General features: G+C 36.3%; 1 long non-coding RNA gene across 1 annotated transcript; it reads left to right on the top strand.

The window, feature by feature from the left end:
- Nucleotides 1-1752: 1752 nt before the first annotated feature.
- On the top strand, nt 1753-9030 carry LOC113274839. The gene is made up of 2 exons (XR_003323282.1): nt 1753-1965; nt 8608-9030. It is a non-coding gene; the product is annotated as an uncharacterized LOC113274839 (long non-coding RNA).
- The last annotated feature ends 10925 nt before the right edge of the window (nt 9031-19955 follow it).

The raw sequence follows: 19955 nt of genomic DNA, 5'->3' as shown, positions 1-19955 counted from the left end.
TAACGCCAGCTTAGATATGGAGGTCTTTAAATAAAATCAGAAACCCGGTCTGAAACAGGATTTTACACTAATACTCCTGTTTGGTTCAAGTAAGCAAATTACATACTTAAGTTCAGGATTCAACCACTTAAACCAAACACGGTATAAACTGAACTTAATCTCTCCAAAATAATAGCTTGCGATTGTGATTCTACAGCATAGAGAATAGAGTTTGGTTTTCTTATATTAAGAATTAGTTTCCGATGAGGAATCAATTTCATCAAATTGAAGTTAAATCACAATTTATCAGAAACAGTAGTGTTTCCCATATCTTGAGTATGGACATGTTCAACTTCTTCAACGGCTGTATTTCACTTATGATAGTAGTTTTCTCAGTTTGGAGCTCTCAAGGATTGATCCATGAAGTTGTAGGCTTCACCGCTAATTCGTTCATCAATCATCGTCTAGATTTTCCTCAACATGGTTCTCAGAACTCTAAGGGTATTTTGGAGAATCAAAAAATTCACAGGGCGCAATTTTTGGTAATTCAAAAGTTTGAATCTCACTTGCCAAAATTCAAACCCTATATTCGTGCTTATACGCATTCAAAACTTCACGAGTATATCGCAATCCTGGAAAGTTTCCATACATTATTGTCATTATCTCTAAAAACCTATATGCACAATCTCTTATATAAAGGCAATATCAATCTCCCGTAAGTTGTCATCATCTTTCAACTTTGCAAAAAAGACTAGCAACATCAATATCCTTGTAGATTCAAAAATGTCTCAAACCTCTCGACTTCAAGTTTCCGCTCTTACTAGGCGTTTCCAATCCTCAAATCTCGGGAATGCTCATCTTATTTGTGATAGAGGTAGTCTAATTTCAGAAGAGGAAATCGCAGTTGCTTCGAATAATTGGGCCAACAGTCTCATTGGGAAAGTCATCTCGGAAGATGATATCGATGTTGGAAAAGTTCAGAAAGATGTTAACATTATCTAGAGGAGATTAAGAAGGGTCGAGATACACACTATGGGAAGAAACCTCTTTGTCTTTAAGTTCAGGAATTCAGATGCTGTTCAGGATGTTTTGTCAAAGGCTCCATGGATTATTTATGAACACCCGGTAGTCCTCAAGATCTATGATAACTCGATCCTTATTGAACAATATGACTTCACTCATCAAATCTTCTCAGTCATGTTCAAGGGCTTATACCTGGAACACCTGGACGATGGCACATCAATAAGCTGATTCAAGATATTGGAACTAAGATTCACCAAGAGGGTCACAGAGGTTATACGATCAGAGGTAGAGTGGTTACTGCAAAGATTGAAGTGGATCTAAGCCTCTTAAGAGAGGAAACTGGCTCTTTAATGATGTTAAAGAAAATATCTGGTGTAGATATCACTTCGAAAAACAACCAAGACAAATTTGTCCAGAGTGCTTTACGATTGATCATAATAAGGAGTTGTGCGACGAGCGTGCGTGGCATATCTTCATCTTTGGTATGACTGAAGCTGCTTTTGAAGAATATTATGCTAAACATGCTCACATGGTTGAAGCTATGCAAAATGGTTCGTCTGACAATTCAGGAGGTGATGGTTCGAATGGTTCGGGTACTGGGTCTAACGGGTCGGGTATGGAAGGATCCTGAGGTGATGGTTCGAATAATTTGGGTACCGGGCCTGATGGGTCGATTATGGATGAACCCGATCCCCGGAAGAATAAAAGAAGCAGAGACTCGGGTTTGGAAGACAATTACTTTATGCTTGAACAAAATTCTCAAATCCCTAACCCTAGTTTTGAAGATTCTTCTACTGTGCTAATCAATAGCAGAGGTGATCAATCAGAGTTCGAGAAATCCTGGTCATGGTGGTTATGATATGAACATGGTTGATGGTTGATGTAGAGAATGGAGATAGAGAATCAAATCCTTTGATGCACCAAATCCCTACTATTGGAATGATTTGTAGCACATCAAATCAGGTATTTCTTCTTGCCTCTTTTCCTTTCATACCCTACTCTAATCCTGATTGTCTGATTTTACTTGATTGCTTTTTTGTCTTCTTTGACTCCTCGACTTTCAATCAGTATTTTAGGTTATCTCTTTTATTAGGAAAACGTTGTTGGTCTGAAAATTATATTAGTTTGATTTATTCTGCTTCTGTTGTCTGTGATTTCCATTACTATCACTGTGGTTTGACTATTATTCTGAACATTAAGTCTCTTCCTGATCCTCACAATACTGGTCCTAGAATTATCTTTAATCGGTCTATAATTTGTTCTCATATCTTAAAAATGAGAATTCTGCCGTGGAATGTTCAGGGATTCGGCAACCCTACCACCAGGAATTCACTTTGGAATTTGGTCAGGAGTCAAAACCCTGACATGATTTTTCTATGTGAAACTAAAAATTATTCTCCTAAAATGAACCAATATCTTAGGAGATTGAATTTCCCAAATTCCTTGGTTTTCCCCTCTAATGGGTTGTCTGGTGGCATTTGTTTATTATGGAAATCTGATTTTCAATGTCAAATAGTTCAAAATACTGATAAAATGATCAACGCTTTAATTTCTGATGATCCAAGTAAACCGTAGTTTCTAGTTACATTTCTCTATGGTTCTGTATACCATGACGAGAGATTGGAACAATGGAAATACATTGAAGAAATTGGTTCTAGAGCCAATCTTCCATGGGTTATCATTGGTGATCTCAATATCACTATGCATGCTCATGAAAGATCCACCTTTTCTTCCCCTACAACTACTGAATATCCTATAATTCAATCCATCATTGATAGAGCTGATCTTTCTGATTTAGGATATTCAGGTAATAAGTTTACTTGGAGCAATAGGCAGTCAGGTGATGATGTGATTTTTGCTAGGTTAGATAGGGCTCTATGTAATGGTTGCTGGCTGAATCAATATGGGTCTTCAAAAATTCACCATATAAATACTATAGGCAGTGATCATACCCATTATGTTGGAGACTAATCCATTGTCTTACCAAGGTAGCAAGCCTTATAAATATTTCAAATGTTGGAGTAGTGACCCTTCTGTTAAAGAGGTTATTTCTAATGCCTACTATAAAGAAGTCAGAGGTTCTTCCCCATTTCAACTCACCAACAAATTAAGGTTTGTTAAACATGACCTTAAACTTTGGAATATTCAGCACTTTGGCAATATTGATAATAAAGTTAGAACCCTTAATAGTCAGCTCAATGATCTTACTAATCTTCCCCATTCTCCTGTGAATATGGAATTGATTAAATAAGTAGAGTTTGACCTAGATCATGGGCAAAAAGTTCAAGAATAATTTTATGCTCAAAAATCTAGACAGGAGTTCTTTAAATCCTTTGATAGGAACACTGGTTATTACCACAATTATGCCAACAGGAGGAAACACTTCAATCACATAAGTGCTTTAAAGTTGGATAATGAACAGTGGGTTAATGACAGATCTGATCTTGAAACCCTTTTGGTAAACCACTTTAGCTCTATAGGGACTACCTCTAATCCTTATAGGAATGCTGATATTCTTAATTGCATTGACCCATGCGTTTTTGATATTGACAATAATACCTTGCTTAGACATGTTACTAAGCAAGAAATTGTTGATACTATAAACCAAATGTCCCCCTGGACTGCTCCAGGGCCAGATGGTTTTTGTAACGACCCAAATTTCGGGCCTGGATTTCAACCCAAATCCAAAACCCAAAATCCAAAATGCTACCTTAAATATCAGGCCCTGACTTCCATCATTGACCCAAGTCCAAACGACTAATTCTTTGTTTAATCTTTATTTATGTTTAATTCAGAAAATTTGTTGCAGCGGATACATAAAAATTCTTTTCGGAACATCTAACCGTTAATTTGACGTGATTTTTAATTTACATGAATCCTAAAGAAATATACTTTATCAGAAAAATTAATTTCACCGTTAAAAGTTCCAGATTAAATCCAAAATAATTACGTTTTTAAGAAAGATTCATAAAACAGAAACTGACGCCAGGTCACTCAAATAATTTTACTGAGTCCAATACGAATCTATAAATTATTATAATTATATATTCTGAATCCTAACTTATCTCCTTTCCAGTAATAAAATTTCTAGGATTTTTAGTTTATCTTAAATACCTTTTGACCATAGTCAAACGAGTAGTTGACCAGTACTGCAGAAACGTACAACAGTGACGATTCGTTTTAGAAAAATCATATCAATTCACTCACAACTTCAAATTTTCTTTGGTCGATCATTATGAAAAGATAAAAGAACCATCTTTGAGTTTTCAGTAGACTCTAAAGACTAAAACATGACATAAAATATTAAAAAAAATAGACAACTTCAGTAAAATTGAATCTGACAGAAAACGTCTGATCCTTGTACAGTGAAAACAATTGATTTAAAAATACTTCTGGAACTCAGAAAATTATGAAATTTTTATATGTACATATTGAGAGATTTTTACGTGTAACATAAAAAAATTAGACAAAAACGTATTATATTATAATTATGATAGACAGTCAAACTGACATGATCCAGAAATTTCCATTATTCAATCAAAAAGAGTAGTCTAAACAAAACATTGTTTTCTTTGGTTATACATTAACCCAATAATCTTTAAAGCTTTAATACCCAATAAATAACTAATTAAATCATCTAAAATAGTTGATGATATTTTATTACAATCCCAATCATAAATCCTATGCAAACTACTAATAATAGCACCAAAACCGATCTCTACGCTTTTCCGCCATTAACTCCTTGTGGTGCCATAAAATCTGGAATTTTTTGTCATTAAACGACGTGAGTTGTGACACCCAGTAGGAAAAGAAGCAACAAAACATTTTATCAAACATTTTCAATTCTTTTTAAAACAACTAGCATGGTTAATAGCATCACAAATACATGGAAACACCACATCCATAAGAACAATCAAATCAATCACATCAAATCCGCTCGCCCTAGGGAGCCCCACGTGGGTTTAGGGAACAAAACCGTTCCCAAGGATATCTCATATCCCATCATAGTTGTTTTTAAGAATCACAATTTATGGACCGCAGCCCAACATACATAATCATACACACAACATCGATTATCATTCATATATGAATCAAAACTTACAAAATAAAATTAATTAAAAAAAACTTAAATAAAAAGAAGGTTTTTTGATTGTGTTGCGCCTACCTCAAGTTGCACTCCAAAACAAATATGGATCCAAAATCTCCATACCAACGGGTGCTATAAAATCCCAAATCATCCTAAATGATTGATGTGATATGCCAGAAAGTATCGAATAGCATGTTGTATTTTTCTTTCTTTTTCTTTCACCGCAACCTAAACATCATACGGAAGAAACCATCTTCTCCCTTCACCGACTAAAGGAACTCCTCTTAATATATAGCCTAATTTCATTCAAACCCTAAATAATTATCAACTAATGATGTTATGACACTTGGCATTAAATATACATTTCTAGGCTAATTCCGCTAGCAAACAACTCGGTCAAAGTTTCCTAAGTCAACCAAAAACCACAGTTTACACGAAATGCAACCAAAATTTACAGCAAGAGATTTTATGCATGCCCTATCAAATAGTGACACGTATCAAGTACAAAAAAATTCTGTTTTTGATTTTTCTTCCAAATTTCGCTTTGTTCGTTCCACTGATCATGCGAGTCTAACCTTAAAAGTTTACATTCCACTAAAAATCTAAAAAAAAAAGAAGGCCATTAATTTAAAAACGTTATAATAACCTTAAAAAAACCAATGTTATGCGGACAAGTGTCTATTTTAGATTTAATTTTCATTTTGTAATAACTAATCACAATGTAAATATACCACTAGCAAGTAAGATATAAATTTGTCGTGTCACCTAAATTAGCTGTGCGCGACCATAATATAAATAAATACCAAAATACTCTCATACGTAAATTATAAAAATACCCATTTGTTAAATGACGAAAATAACCTTGAGATTGGGACAGATATTACAGTTTTCCACCTGGGTTTTATGAGGAGAATATTGATCTCTTGATTAATGATTTATTGAACACTGTTAATAGTTTCTTTGAATCAAAATTTTTGCTAAAAGAGATGAATCACACCTTCTTATCTTTAATTCCAAAAACTGATAACCCATCTTGTCCTTCTGAATTTAGGCCACTTTCCTTATGTAATTCTAGTTACAAAATCATTTCTAAGATTATTGTAAATAGAATGAAGCCTCTTCTTGACAAAATGATAAGCCCTTTCCAGGCTTCTTATGTTCCCAATAGGAACATACATGATAATGTCATAATTGCACATGAGTTAATCCATACCATGAAAAGGAAAAGGAAAAAGGATAGGTGGGGTGTCATGGGCCTTAAACTTGATATGTCTAAGGCCTTTGACAGAGTTGAACGGGGATTTCTTAGAGATATCCTTAAAGCTTTTGGTTTCTCTGAACATTGGTGTAATCTAATACACCAATGTATAAGTACCACAAGTATATCCATTATGTTTAATGGCTCTCCATGTAAATCTTATAGACCAACTAGGGGTCTGAGACAGGGTGATCCCCTGTCTCCATACCTGTTTATCATTTGCATGGAGTCTTTCTCTAGGTATCTTCTACATGCTGAAAGAAATAATCTCATTCATGGTCTCAAAGTTTGTAAAGAGGCTCCTAGCATTAGTCATCTGCAACTGTCTCATTTTTGCTAAAGCTTCTCATTCTGAGGCATCCAATTTCTTGAGTCTGATCAAAGATTTTAGTTTAGCCTCTGGCCAAGTTATTAATCTTCAAAAATCTTGGTGTTTTTTCAGTAACAATGTGCATCCTGATCAAGTTGTTTCCCTTATCAATGACCTTAAAGTTCAGAAAATTGCTTTAAATGAAAAATACCTAGGCATTCCCCTTTTCATTACTAGGTCTGGAACTGATTCTTTCAATTATCTTAATGATCATTTTGATAAGAGAGTTGCTAAGTGGAAAGGTAAGCATTTCAATCAGGATGGTAGATATGTTATGGTTCAACATGTCTTAAAATCTTCTCCCATATATCATATGAACACTTTCACTATCCCTGATAATATAATCAATAGTATGGAATCCTCACAAAGAGACTTTTGGTGGGGTAAGTCCAGTCCAGGAGGTATCTACTTTAGAGCTTGTCCAAGAATATGTTCTCATAAACACCAAGGTGGCTTAGGTTTTATAAACCTTAAATATATGAATCTGTCGCTTTTATCTAAAACTGCTTGGAAACTGCTTCATAATCCTAATGCTTTATGGGTCATTATTCTTAAGTGTAAGTACTTTAAACATGTTAATCCTCTTCATCACCCCAAAAAAGCTGATTGTTCTTGGGCTTGGAGAAGTATAAGTAAAGGTCTTGAATTCATTGCTCAAAATGTTGTGTGGGAAGTAAAGAATGGTAAATGTATTTCTGCTTTTGAAGATAATTGGTTGCCTAACCCTGTTGAGCCTCTTGTTAAGACTAGGCCTAACCCAAATCTTATGGTCTCTGCTTTTATTGATGAAAATACTAGAAACTGGAAACCTGACATGGTAAATGCTTTCTTTACCCCTCAAAATGCTAGGAACATTCTTGATTCTAGGATTCCTTGTACTGGGGAGGACAAGCTCATTTGTCCCCACTCCAAAAATGGGCAATTCTCAGTTAAGTCTGCATACAAAGTCATTTCTGGAGAGATAAATTATATGACTAACAATCATGGTAGTAATCCTTTCTATATGGCGTTATGGAAACTCCCTATTCTTCCTAAAGTAGCTTTGTTTATTTGGAAGTGTCATGAAAATATCATTCCTGCTAAGTCAGTTCTTGCTAGGTACAACAACACCCATGACTATCACTGCAGCATGTGTAACTCTGATCAAATTGAAACTCCAGAATATATTATTTTTCGGATAAATTTTTGATGTGGGCGTTCTTTGATGGGGGCATGAGGGACAAATCAGGAGTTGACATGTGTTTTTCATATTAATTGATTCCAACAAATTTTGTTTCCAAAAAACAAGACAAGTTTATTTTTTGAGAAAATATTGGTTATCTTAATTGCTTATATTTTATCTTTGATATTTTTGGAAGAAAAATTAGTTGAATCAATTAATATGAAAAACACATGTCAATTCCTGATTTTTCCCTCATGCCCCCATCAAAGAACGCCCACATCAAAAATTTATCCTTATTTTTCATTGTGTGTTTGCTAGATCTGTGTGGTCCCTAACTCCTTATGCAGACATTATTGAACAAGAAAGTTCTAGCTCCATCGGTATTCATGACTGGGTCTTTAAATGGACCACTGATAATACTTTGCAAGACAAGGATTGTGCTGTTTTCACTATTGTCTGGAGTATTTGGAAAGACAGATGCTTCCATATCTTCCAGGGAAAAGTTCTTAATCATCATTCTACTTCAAGGCTAGCTCTTAAACTAGTCTCAGACACTGAAACTTAGCTTAAGAATGATTTTCCTTTAAATGTTCAGTCTCATGGTACTGAAGAAGGAAGAAATTTGTCCTATGTCACTGCTTTGTTACCACAAGACTGTGTGCTTCTCTTTAGTGATGCTGCTTTTGACAAGGAAACTAATATGTCTGGAATTAGTTTAATTTTAACAGATATCTCAGGGAGGTGTATTGGATGTAAGCTCAAGGCAGGGTCAGTAAGGAATGCAGAAGAAGCTGAAAGTCTGGCTATTCTTGAGGTTGTTTAATGGGCAAGAAAAAAAAGTCTGCAGAAAGTTTGCTTTATTAGTGATGCTAAAGTAGTAATCGAGTCCCTGAACTCTTTTTCAAACCACTGGCATAATAAGTCAGTCATAGATGACTGTAAAATTTTAGTTTCTGATTTCCATTACGCACACTTTTACTTTTTTAAAACGAAATCATATTATCTTAGCTAATCAAGCAGCCAAATTTAGCAAGAGGTCTAGAACCTTAGGGAAATGGTGGGGAAATATCCCAAGCTTCCTTAATTCTTCAATGTAATAGTTTCCTCAGTAATAGAAATTTTTTCTTAGCAAAAAAAAAAATGTTGTGAAAGATTATTAATCTTGTGTCGCCCATATTCAGAAACTGTTGATCAGTAAATTGGAATTTGGCACTGGTATTGAACTTGTGCTTCTAGAGTGCCTAACGTGTGTGCGTATATATATGCTCACGACTTGGACTGGGATAACAATCCAGTCAGTGATGTTGTCATGTGATAGACAACATTCAGTATAAAATTGAATTTGGGTTTGACATCTCATTTGTATTGTGTGGGAAGCCGGTAACATAAAAATGTTGACCAAGAGGATTTAGGATCATTGAAAAAGATAAATTTTCAATTATGATATAGGAATTGTGCGGGAACGCTAAACTTATAGCGAATGCTCTCTGCAAGATCCTATAAAGACCCCATACGGAAACATATGAAGTCTCTTCGTGTATTAGTCAAGATGTGGGACTGACATAAATACACAGTCTGAGGAAATGCGCTGACGGTGCTCCAGAAGTTGCACCTTAAGAACGATTTTCGGCAAGCAAGCATTTTTCAGGAAAATGTGGGGGTAGGGCCGTCAATGGATAATCGAATATGATTATCCGTCCGAATCGTTAGAATGTTATCCGAAATTTCAGATAGCGGATATCAGATACGGATACCTTATCGGATATTCTTACTTTAACGAAACGGATACGGAAAATGCATTATCCTATAGGATTATATCCGATAACCGTTAAAGAATGCATATGCAAAAAAATTTATATTTTTTTTTGAGTAACATATTTAGTTGTTAGCTTGGTAGTATGTGAAGAGTGGTAGGAATAAAAATATTATGGTAGGACAAAAACACAATTAGTTTTATTGGTTGCGAAAAGCGGAGAATTTTTCAATATGGATGGAGAAGATTTGAGTTTATTTAAATTTAATTTAATATAACAATTTTAAAGTCAAATTTGTGCATTTTTTTTTTGATGCAAAAATGAGATATATTATTCCAGAAGATTTGAGGGGTTATCCCTCATGTCTTCCTCAAGTTCAGTACAAATAAAAGGAGGAGCTGAATCTTGCCATGAGTCAGTCACCTTGTACTTCCCGGAGTGTTTTACTAGCGAATCAGCTACATTGTTACACTCTCTTATTACAAGTCTCATTTTCCCATTCTAAATTTACTAAGATAAAATTTAACATCCTTGATAATGGGAATATGTTCCCAATTTATGCTTGTGTCAGCACCATTGATCGCAGCAGCTACATTGGATGGATCTGTCGTCCCTAGGATGATACACTCTGGTTGCAAACTCACTGCCCATTTCACTGCCTCCAATGCTGCCATACACTCTTCCTCCTCAACGCTTAGATATCCATCTCTGTAGATGCATCTCGACCATCTGTGAGCCCCTGCAAAATCCCTGATTATTAGTCCGATTCCACATTCCTTATGCAATAACTTATAAGAAGCATCTAAGTTAATAGTAAGAAATGGTGCAGATGGAGGTGTCCATGTACTATTTATGGACATAGTATTAGTGGATCTAAACATGGTGGATATAGATTTATCAGACATAACAGAATGATATAGGTTTTGAGATCTTCTTACGGAGGAAACTGGGTTAGGTTTTAAGTTATCAAACACTACATTGCATCTCTCCTTCCAAGTTTTCCAGATAGCGCAGGATATTCGAATTATCCAAGAATCCCCAGCTTGATTGTTGTCAGCAAACCAACTCGAGACCCAAGATTGCAGAGAATTAGAGTTTGTCAAATTTGTGCATTTGATCAAGGTATTTGGTTTTTAGTCGAATTTCCCTAGGGTTCCTTTGATTTCTTTTGTAATTTATGAAATTAGAGAAAGACTAAAAAAGAACTTAAATTATTTTTATTATAATGAATTACTATCGGATATTACTGGATATTATCGGATAATCGATATTATCATCGGAACAGATAACGGAAATATTTTTGAATATCCGTCGGATATCCGGTAATCTTATTGGTAACGGATATGGTAGAGGCCATATCCGTTTCGATAGCTACCAGTACGAGAATAGACCGTAAGATTAATAATCTTATATGACATGCCTATGTGGAGGGCAATGTATCCAGTACGAGAATAGACCCATGGCCGTTCCTTGGAAAAATTTGCCCCGAAGTGAATTCATTTTTTTTGCCCCTAAACAGCATCAGTACCTTTTATACTTATAGAAACATTCAATTAGGGCATCAATCTAGATTCTGGTTGGTTGTTTTTATGGGTTTGTAAGAAAGAGAATTGAAAAAAAGAAAAACTATAATGCGCCGTGATCTGGGAAGAAAGGAGGCAGTAGAGCCATAAAGGTGAAGAGGAAAGAACGAGATAAAAAGAAACTAAAACGTTTGTTCTCAAAGTTAAATTGTACAGATAATCTTTTTAAACCCTTTAAATTAATGTAACTTATAGTTCATGAAAAAAAGGGGGTCTAACAACACCACCCAATATTTCGCTTAGCAATCTGTATGGACAAACTCCAATATACTTTTTATGAGAATCAACTAGACAGTCAGACTCAATCAATAAAAAGATATATCAAAAAGTTTATATCTCAATCTCTCGATTTGATCTTTACTCAAGCAAATAGAAATCTGCGAGTCTTTATCAAAGAGAGATAACTTGGACGGTACCAAAAACCAATGTCCAAGGATCAATCAATATCAATCAACAACCAAAGGTCGGATTTCCAATTGATGATCACGAAAGCACAACATGTATTTTCAATTATATAACAAATATAATGCGGAAAAGAAATAACACATACACCAGAAGTTTTGTTAACGAGGAAACCGCAAATGCAGAAAAGCCCCGGGACCTAGTCCAGATTGAATAAACACTGTATTAAGCCGCTACAGACACTAGCCTACTCCAAGCTAACTTCGGACTGGACTATAGTTGAACCCAATCAGTCTCCCACTGATCCAAGGTATAGTTGTACTCCTACGCCTCTGATCCCAGCAGGATACTGCGCACTCGATTCCCTTAGTTGATCTCACCCACAACCAAGAGTTGTTGCAACCCAAAATCGCAGACTTGATAATAAACAAATTTGTTTCACACGGAAAAGTCTATCAAAGGATAAATCTGTCTCCCACAGATAAACCCTAGGTTTTGTTCCGTCTTAAGATATGAAATCAAGGTGAACAAGAACCAATTTATAATCCGGTCTTATATTCCCGAAGAACATCCTAGATTAATCAATCACCTCTCTATAATCCTTCCTGACTACACATGCGGTTTGTCGAGGAATCAAAAAGAGTGAGATGAAGATGTTTGTGACTTCTTTATCTTGCCTATCGGAGAACTCTCATGATCTCAATCCAATCAATAGATTGTACTCGTACGATAGAAGATGCAAGATCAGATCACACAATTACGATAAAAGTAGTATCGGTCTGGCTTCACAATCCCAATGAAGTCTTTAAGTCGTTAACCTGGATTTAGAGAAGGTTAAAGGAGAATCGACTCTAGTATCACACAGACGTGTGGGGATTAGTTTTGCACAATGCTAGATGTGTCCTTTATATATCCTTCAAATCATGGTTTTTCCTTAGATACAAAGCAATTCGTATTCATCGTTAGATGAAAACCTGATTTAGATTCAAACTAATATTTCTCAACCGTTAGATCGAAAACATAGCTTGTCACACACACTTGGGTAGACGTTTACTGGGTTTGCGAAAACCATGCCCAAACATGTACATGTATGTTGGTTCAACATAGTAACCCAAAAGGTTAACCATATAAGCATTTCATATTAACCTTGTTCTTCTTCACCATAACTAGTTCAATTGACTCAAATGAACTAGTTAGAGAGTTGTTCAATTGCTATGAGATCTTATGTAACTACACAAGACACAATTGAAACAAAGATGATTCGATTCGATTGAATCGGCTCATGAACTTTATAGCCACGGTTTGCATAAAGCATTCCTTAGTAATTTAAGTTTCATGTTCAGAGCACATCTTTAGATCATAACCACTTAAGCTCACAAACAAGTTCGCGTACTTAAGACAACCGGTGGAGTTTTCCAAACTCAGCAGAAAATATCGGCAAAGAGACTTTCGCCAGTTTGCGGACTAGGTTCGCGGACTGAGTTCGCGAACTAACACACAAACGAGTTTTTGGAAAATCCCAGCAGAAATTCTCGGTACGAGAACTTCCGTCAGTTCGCGGACTGAGTTCGCGGACTGGGTTCGCGGACATGGCAAAGCCAATTCCTCCGGTTTCTCTCAATCAACAAAGTTAGAAAACTTCGGATTAAGGAATACATGGTTATGTAATCTAAACTCTCATTCCAATCATTGAGACATTCTCAGAGGACGTTATATAGCCGTTATTCACAGGACGTTATATAACCGTCAGAGCAATTCTCAAAGTAATTGAAACTTTTCATGACTTTCGTTACTAGGTGAAGATAAACTTGATCAAAGCGAAACGCTTTACCAATACATGATTTCGAGATATAGATAGGCGAGATATACTCGGCTCGAAATATCAAATGTGTATGATCCAGTCTATATAGCATACGACTTTTATCTCATAAGAAGTAGGAGATAGAAAAGATAGACTTTTGAGGATAGATAAGTTCAAGTCTCCACATACCTTTTTGTTGATGAAGTTCCACGGTTCATTGAGTAGATCTTCGTCGTTGTATGATGAATCGCCATGACGTCCTTGAGCTCAACTACACTTTTCTATCCTAGTCCGAGACTTAGCTATGTAGGCTACAAATCCAGACTCATAGTTTTCATCACTAACATTGACAAACATACTTGAGATAGCAACGTATGCGAGGTCGAGCGAGCTATGCTCTAACAATCTCCCCCTTTGTCAATTTAATGACAAAACTATTAATACATATGGAATACAAAAAAGATAAACTTTAGTGGCTCCTATTCCATAGTCTAATCTTCAACGTTCCCTGAAATCTTCGTCCTTCCAAGTACTTCAATAATCCCAAAGGTTGTAAGTTTACCATCACCGTTGTTGAAGATCCGTAGCTATAACAATGAGAGAAATCGAGATTCTCGATCATCATTATACAGTGACATAGTATTATTATGTAACATCAAAGTTCAATTGCATCACGAATTTAACAATAATACTACGGTGATATGTATCATTCCCCCTTAGTCAATACTCCATCTCGATTATGGAAACTACTCCCCCTACACAATGATCCGAAAACCATATGTATTTGTAGTGTGAACTACATTATTTCTCCCTTTTTTTCAATAAAATTGGCAAAGGTACAAGAACGGGATCATAATGAAATTTCCACAAGAGACATTTCATAGACTAAAAGAAAAATACATACCAACTTAATTTAGATGCAATCATAAAGACGAAGCTAAATGCATTCATCAAGGAGTTTTAAGATACAAGATAACCCCTACAAAATTCCACAGCCGCACACCCCGCAAGATATTACCATTAAGCACAAGTTCAAAAGAACTCTCCCCCATTTGATGTCATTCCCGAAAGAACAACAAGAGCGACCTTAATTTCGAAAGAAAATAAGGATTTTGAAACACAAAAGAGATACTAAAAAAAATGACAACAATTCTACAGAAACTGAACTTGGAACGTACCTACTGGAGTTTCAGACTCAATTTCCCAAAAGATAAGAATAAGCATAGGGGCAAGAGTCATCGAAACGATTTAATGAACCAAAACAACACCAATAGACTGCCGCAAGTGTTGAAAAGTTGTAGTGTCTAAGGGTTTGGTGAGAATATCAGCCAATTGTTGTTCGGAAGGCACATATTCCATACCAATGATACCATTTTCATAAAGATCACGAATAAAATGGTATCTTATGTCAATGTGCTTTGTTCTTGAGTGCTCAACAGGATTCTCAGTAATTCGAATCGCACTGGAGTTATCACAAAAGATCTTCATTATTCCAGTATCAACTCCATAATCAGCAAGCATTTGTTTCATCCATAGGAGTTGAGTACAACATGATCCGGCAGCAATGTATTATGCTTCACATGTAGACAGAGATTCAGAGTTTTGCTTCTTGCTATGCCACGCTACAAGATTGAGACCCACATAGTAGAAACCCCCTGATGTACTTTTTCTGTCTTCTACACATCCTGCCCAATCAGCATCAGAATAAGCAGAAAGGTCAGTATTAGTATCAAAAGTGTACGAGATACCATACCCAACAATGTGATTTATATATCGTATGATTCTTTTTCAGCTGCAAGATGAGATTCTCTTGGATCCGTCTGAAACCTGGCACAACAACCAACACTGAAGGAAATATCAGGTCTAGTAGCTGTAAGATACAAAAGGCTACCTATAATGGATCGATATATTTTTTGATCCACTTTTGCTCCTTTTTAATCCTTGTGTAATTTACCAGTAGTAGGCATGGGAGTCAGCTTAGGAGACGACTTATCCAGACCGAATCTTGACACAAGATTTCGCGCGAACTTCTCCTGGGATAAGTAAATACCCTCTTTATGTTGTTGAATCTGTAATCCTAAGAAGTATCTTACTTCACCAACATTTCTCATTTCAAATTCTTTAGCAAGAGAGACTTGAAAGTCTTTTGCGAATTTCTCAGAAGTTTATCCATAGATGATATCATCTACATATATTTGAGCAATTACAACATATTTCCCACTCCATTTGGTAACCAATGTTTTATCAGCTCCTCCTCTTGAAAATCCTTTTCTAATAAGAGAGGTAGTAAGTTTCTCAAACCAGACTCTTGGTGCTTGCTTCAAATCCATATAATGCCTTCTTGAGCTTCAGCGCATGATCTGGGAAATCAGGATTTTCGAATCCCTTAGGTTGAGCGACAAAGACTTCCTCTTTTAGAATTCCATTCAGGAACGCTGATTTTATGTCCATCTGAAACAACTTAACCTTGAGAAAGCAGGCATGGGCCAATAAAAGTCGAATGGACTCAAGACGTGCCACAAGAGCAAAGGTTTCGTCAAAATCGATTCCTTCAATCTGTGAATATCCTTGAGCGATAAGTCTAGCTTTATTTCTGACAATTGTGCCAAATTCATCAGACTTGTTCTTGAATATCCATTTGGTACCGACAATATTGACATTTGGAGGACAAGGTACACGTTCCCAGACATCTTGTCTTTCAAATTGATTTAACTCTTCATGCATCGCATTGACCCAAAAAGGATCTTTCAGAGCTTCATCAATATTCCTTGGTTCCACCTGCGAAAGATAACAACCAAAATTGCATATATTTTGAAGTTGACCCCTTGTTTTGGCTGTAGAATCCCTTCCCCCAATGATACTGTTGGGGTCATGATTCCTTTGAACCCATAGATGTCGTGGAGGGACACGTTCTTATTCATCAGGAATGGATTGATCAGTGCTCTTCTCCTCGTCACTAGAAATGTCAGGATCAGTAAAAGTTGGGATAACTTCAACTGATTCTGGAATTTCTTTGACTTTCTCAATTGTCTCAGTTGGAGGCAACTCAGCAGGAGAACTATCTTGAAGAAAAGTACTAATGTCGTCGATGATAACATTAGCAGATTCCATCATGACTTTTGTTTTGAGATTAAAAACTCGAAAACCACGACTATCAGACGCATAGCCAAGAAAGATACCTTCGTCACTTTTGGTGTCGAATTTCCCTCTCTGTTCTCAATCTTTCAGAATATATCACTTACTTCCAAATACCATAAGATAGTGTAGGTTGGGTTTCCTTCCATACCATAACTCATAAGGAGTGTTAAGGGTTTTAGACTGCAAATACACACGATTGATCAAGTAGCATGCTGTAAATACAGCTTCTCCCCAAAATCCTAAAGGTAAGTTTTTGTTGTGGAGCATTACCCTGGACATTTCCTGGATGTTCCTATTCTTTCTTTCAACAACTCCATTAGCTTGAGGAGTAATCGGTGGTGAGTATTGTTGAATGATCCTCAGTTCGTCACAGAACTCAAATACCTTGGTGTCTTTGGATTAAGTGCCACGATCACTTCTAATTTTCCTTAGTTTGCGACCATGTTCGTTCTGGATTCTTTTAACAAAAATCTTGAATTCACCAAGGGTTTCATTCTTATGGGACAAGAATGCAACCCAAGTAAATCTGGTGTAATCATCTACCATAATTAAAGCATACTTCTTACCGGCAACCGTGGGTTGTTGAATTGGTTCGAAGAGATCCATATGAATTAAATCAAGTGGAGCTTTAGTGAGGATATCTCGAGATGTGGTGAACTTTTGTTTGCTTACCCTTTTGAAAGGCACCACATACACTTTTAATCCTTGCATTGATTTTGGGAATGCCTCTAACAAGTTCTTTGTTAATGATCTTAGTTAGAAGGCGATAATTGATGTGACCAAAACGCTCATGCCAAAGATGTGTAGATTCCACCTTAGTCAAATTGCAGCGGTTGCTAAACTGAGTATCAAGAAGATAACAGTTGTTTTTACCATGAGTTCCTTGGAAAATCATTTTCCCAGATTTGTCAACAATATCACATCCATTCGCATTGAAGATAACTCGATGGCCCTTGTCGCAAATTTGACTAATAGGAAGAAGATTAGCAGTCATACCTTTAACGTATACCACATCATGGATTTCTGGAACACCGGGTAGCTTGATCGTTCCCTTTTTGCTGATGTAGCAACAACTTCCATCTCCGAACTTTACAGGGCCTCCTTCATAGTCAACAGACGAAACAAACCACGTGAGGTCTCCTGTCATTTGTCGACTACATCCACTATCAAGAAACCATTGAAAGGGAGATGTAGATCTTAAAGAAAAGGCACCCTTACTACTAGTACTTCTCGATTTAGAGTTTCCTGGTAGTGTTGTATGAGCTTTTAGAGAATCATACAGTTGTTTATCTTTCTTACAAAGATTACTTGCAACGTTAAGACTCTTTTGAAAAGACATACATGCTTGATGTATATGATCGGATGGATCACAACATGAGCCTATGCTTTGAAGATTGTCTGACTGGTTCCATGTCATATCAGTTTTCTCAACATCATGTCGTTGATTACTATCTGACTTATGACATTTTTTGAGAGAGGAACAACTGAGATTTTTCAAATTCTCAAAGGGAGTATTTCCAGATATCAAATCCTTAAGAACTGCAATTTCTGCAACAAGACCATGGTTGATCCGGATTTTTTCATCCAACCCTTTTTGGAGAGACATCAGTTTGTCAGACCTTTTCTTGCAGTTGTTTTTTACACCTGGTGAAGCGTCAATTGAGACTTTATGGTCCATATAGTCAGATCGCCACAAACATAGACTTTTGAGGTCCTTAACGTGTTTGCCTTCTCTGATATCAATTGAAAAAGCGGGGGTCTAACAACACCACCCAATATTTCGCTTAGCAATCTGTATGGACAAACTCCAATATACTTTTTATGAGAATCAACTAGACAGTCAGACTCAATCAATAAAAACATATATCAAAGAGTTTATATCTCAATCTCTCGATTTGATATTTACTCAAGCAAATAGAAATCTGCGAGTCTTTATCAAAGAGAGATAACTTGGACGGTACCAAAGACCAATGTCCAATGATCAATCAATATCAATCAACAACCAAAGGTCGGATTTCCAATTGATGATTACGAACGCACAACCTGTATTATTTCAATTATATAACAAATATAATGCGGAAAAGAAATAACACAGACATCAGAAGTTTTGTTAACGAGGAAAACGAAAATGCAGAAAAACCCCGGGACCTAGTCCAGATTGAATACACACTGTATTAAGCCGCTACAGACACTAGCCTACTCCAAGCTAACTTCGGACTGGACTATAGTTGAACCCCAATCAGTCTCCCACCGATCCAAGGTATAGTTGTACTCCTAAGCCTCTGATCCCAGCAGGATACTGCGCACTTGATTCCCTTCGCTGATCTCACCCACAACCAAGAGTTGCTGCAACCCAAAATCGCAGACTTGATAATAAACAAATTTGTCTCACTCAGAAAAGTCTATCAAAGGATAAATCTGTCTCCCACAGAAAACCCTAGGTTTTGTTCTGTCTTAAGATATGAAATCAAGGTGAACATGAATCAATTGATAATACGGTCTTATATTCCCGAAGAACATCCTAGATTAATCAATCACCTCTCTACAACTTGGGTAGACGTTTACTGGGTTTAAGAAAACCATACCCAAACGTGTACGTGTATGTTGGTTCAACATAGTAACCCAAAAGGTTAACCATAGGAGCATTTCATATTAACCTTGTTCTTATTCACCATAACTAATTCAATTGACTCAAATGAACTAGTTAGAGAGTTGTTCAATTGCTATGAGATCTTATGTAACTACACAAGACACAATTGAAACAAAGATGATTCGATTCGATTAAATCGGCTCATGAACTTTATAGCCACGGTTTGCATAGAGCATTCCTTAGTAATTTAAATTTCATGTTCAGAGCACATCTTTAGATCATAACCACTTAAGCTCACAAACAAGTTCTCGGACTTAAGACAACCGACAGAGTTTTCCAAACTCAGCAGAAAATCTCAGCAAAGAGACTTCCGCCAGTTCGCGGACTAGGTTCGCGGACTGAGTTGGTGGACTAACACGCAAACGAGTTTTTGGAAAATCCCAGCAGAAATTCTCGGTAAGAGAACTTCCGTCAGTTCGCGGACTGGGTTCGCAGACTTGGCAAAGCCAATTCCTCCGGTTTCTCTCAATCAACAAAGTTCGAAAACTTCGGATTAAGGAATACATGGTTATGTAATCCAAACTCTCATTCCAATCATTGAGACATTTTCAGAGGACGTTATATAGCCGTTATTCACAGACCGTTTCACGTCAGAGCAATTTTCAAAGTAATTGAAACTTTTCATGACTTTCGTCACTAGGTGAAGATAAACTTGATCAAAGCGAAACGCTTTACCAACACATGATTTCGAGATATAGATATGCGAGATATACTCGGCTCGAAATATCAAATGTGTATGATCCAGTCT

Source organism: Papaver somniferum, chromosome 4 (genome assembly GCF_003573695.1).
Source record: "Papaver somniferum cultivar HN1 chromosome 4, ASM357369v1, whole genome shotgun sequence".
Classification (NCBI taxonomy): domain Eukaryota; kingdom Viridiplantae; phylum Streptophyta; class Magnoliopsida; order Ranunculales; family Papaveraceae; genus Papaver; species Papaver somniferum.
The sequence above is the reverse complement of the archived record's forward strand: the minus strand, read 5'-3'. Positions and strand labels throughout refer to the sequence as shown.